Below are 3,501 nucleotides of genomic sequence, written 5' to 3'. Positions count from 1 at the left end.
TTCCAGTAATCCATCACTCATCCTTTCAACTAATCAATGTGATCTATGTTGTGTCAGTGAATGTCCAAATCAATCATTGTTGGGTCACAGATCTTTATGAACAGGCAGTTTTATGTCTTGCATGCTAAGGGCAGACGCTGTAGGAATTTCTACTCTCTGAAGCTTGTGGTGGCACATGTGACGTGTGAATTTTTTTCATCGTTCATAGACTTCAGCAATGTTAATGAATATAACATCAATATTGACATTTTTGTAACTTCATAGCAGGTGTTTCAGTAGGTTGCATAACTGGTCTAGATTTGCCGCCTAGTGGGAATGTGGGGAATTACAAGCAAAGATAAAGTAGCTGCAGAAAATAGTCAGCTGTGGGTGAGTGGTCTCCCAACGTGAGTCCCAGTGGGGCCTCCCTCTGTCAGGCCTTCAGTGAGCTTCCAGGACAAATGGGGGTGCAAGATAAGATGCCTAATTGCTCCCTGCAGCCTGGTGGAGATTGAGTGACGGCTTATCACCCAACTTTCAAGGCCAGCTTACTGAAGGAGCTATTGTTGGAAATAGCAAGGGGACACTGCTTTGTTCTTGGCCCAGCCTGAGTCCAGTTTATCCCGCTGAAATAACAACAACTGCTTAAAAAAACTACATCATGAACAATCAAGCACTGTGTCACATTAGTAACCAGAAACCAGACATCCACCCAATTAAATGATTCGCAGCTGGCGATCTAATAGCAACTCCTTCATGTGTTACATCGATGCATGATAAAATGCCTCGGGTCACTCTAGTGCACTTATTGTGGCACAGACGTGACTGTTTCTTATTTTAAGCTGTTTTCAAAGTCTACGCAAAGCAGCCCAGTGCATACAGGATTACAGGGTCACTGTGGCATTTCTAGACAACCGTCCAGCCAAAGGGCTTCAAATGGAGTGTATGTGTGTGTCTGTGTTTGTTTTCAGATATTTTCAGGACAAAAATGTCCTGAAAAATCAGAGGTAACCTACCATGTCATGACCAGCAAAATGGGCTGACAAGGTGAAGTATTTTTTACAAAAGATGCATGTTTCATTTTCTAAATTTAACAGGGCAGAAACATTTCTTATTTGTTAAGCATTATGTTAAAGCTGATGTTAAAGCAATTTTTAATAACACAATCTAAACTGTCATTACCTCCTAAAACCTAAAGTCGTTGCTCTGAGAATGAAATGTTGACAGTCCTAGGCTCTGTAATCAGCACCGTAAAATGTCAACATGGTCTGACTGTACTTACCAATCAGCAAACGTATCTACAACGAGGCAGCTCTCACTGCTTGACAGTTCTTTTGCAGCAATAGCAACATTGCAGGGGCAGACGTTTGCCCAAAACGTACTGAGCTTGTCCAAACGCACCCAGGTCATGCCTGGATCCACCAGAGGTGTGGATCCATTCCCTAGAATCCATTCCCTAGTTCTTCAGCACAGCGACACATCCACACCACTCTCAGGCGTTCCCTTCCTGCTCATTTCATACTGGATTCTCTTCTGACATTCGTGTATCTGCTGCCTAAATATCACTGCTGTGAAAAAACACCCATTCCTCAGAGCCAGAACCCTTCAGAAGAGCGCATAAATGGGTGGACTTTCACAAACCATCTCGAGGCTTACAGTCTTCTACACTTGCCCGACGTGATGGGGGTTTTGAGTCACAGCTGTCAGTTTACCTGGACAACTGACTGTGTATGGCGTGTACATCTGCTGAAGGTGCTCGCAGGAGCTCTTGATTCTGCACAAATGTTCTGCTGACCTTAAAAGCTTAAGTGTTGTATCATTTAGGTTCTGGAAAGACATGTGGTGTACTCGTAATGTTTCATATCTGTGTTTTTGTCTCTTGCCTTCTCTCTCTCTGCCTCTTTTACTCGTGTGTGTGTGTGTGTGTGTGTGTGTGTGTGTGTGTGTGAAGGCTCTAAGAAGACGTGGACTCACTCGGGGAGATGGTACACTCCCCACAGGCTCCAAACGGCCCAGCTCTGTGAGCCGTGGGGATGTCTTTGAGGTTGACGAGGACACCGACCTGGCAGACCCTCATACTCTGTCTAAAAATGGTGGCCTGCCCAACAAGACCCACCCACCCCATGCTAAAGGCAGCAAGGGGGCCAAGCCAGACTCTGCTTCCAAACATTTTGATGAGAACATCACCACTGAGAAAATCAAAGCTGACAAAACGTTCCCTAAAAAGCCTGTGGACGACACTATTATTGATTTGGAAGTTAGGATTCCTTCTGTCACAAAGAAACCCGGTGCAGAAGAAAACCCACTGGAGACCCTGCCAGACCCTGGGGATTTAGAGTCCAACCTGTTAGAAGAAGGAGAGGAGACACAATCACCCACACAGGATCCATACAGCACTCCCACTGAGGGAAAAGTTAGACAGGACCAAAGAACAACAACTCCCAGCATTCCCCATGTCTCTATAAGCACTGTGGTTCTCACAGGTAGGGAAGGGAACCTGGTGAGAGGTTTAGATGGGAGGATGTACCACATCTGCAGAGGGCCCCCGGGCCCAGTGGGGCCCCCAGGAGAGTCAGTGAGTGCTGCCTACTTCTTTCATCTCCTGCTAAGTTATTATCTTAATGTTCTGTCTGGCTTCCAATTGCCTGAAAATAGTAAGCTTAATAGAGCTTGTCTACGTCAAATGGGAATAATTATTCCCTTAATCTTAACTAAACCCATCTTGCATCACAAAGCCCAACAAAACATCTGCAACTGGTTTAAGAACTCAATTAACCACAAAGAATAACATGGGCAATGTAAGGCATCATGGAGAGACATCCAAATCATTCTTTTTTTTTTTTTTTAGGAATTTTACTTATTATATACATGATCATTTATTAAAATCATAGATGTTGGTGTATGAATGAGGCCCAAATTGAGCATCTGGTTATATGCAATGGTTTGCTGGTCCCCCCGAGGAAATAGACCAGACACTCATTCATGATAAAACTAGAATCACATTCAAGTGCCTGTCTATATGAAGACTTTGAATTCTGTTCTTTGTCTTGGGACCATATGAATATCTTTAAGACGATTCAAGCCTTGAACTCCTTCTCCTTCTGTGTGTGTATATTTAAACATTTCTAAGCTTTACAATACTCAGCAAGCATCAGCATGTCTTTGTTGTAACTGTCCAGTTGTCTTTGATTGGCTTTTGGGGGAACAGGACCTGACTGCACAGTCCAATCAAAGTGCCCCCTTTACCTGCTTTACGAGGCAGAGGCGGGTCCAGAAGGAGCAGGACCAGATGTAGCAGCATCTGGCCTAACCTGGCTGAGATCTCCCCCTTTGGTCCTCAGGCAGCTCTGAGTAAGCCCTGCTGCTGGGAACATGAAGGCAAGATTCCCCACTGGCTACAAATAAAAGTCCACAGTAGGGGCAGATTCAGTTATTAAAGTGCTGTCCCCCTGCTTGTCATTAAAACACAGACAGGCTGCCCCACTTCCTGCCTCTCTGTCACTTGGCTGGAGATCCTAGTGT

This window comes from Electrophorus electricus, chromosome 6 (genome assembly GCF_013358815.1).
Source record: "Electrophorus electricus isolate fEleEle1 chromosome 6, fEleEle1.pri, whole genome shotgun sequence".
In the NCBI taxonomy this organism is placed as follows: Eukaryota; Metazoa; Chordata; class Actinopteri; order Gymnotiformes; family Gymnotidae; genus Electrophorus; species Electrophorus electricus.
Note: the sequence above shows the minus strand (reverse complement) of the source record.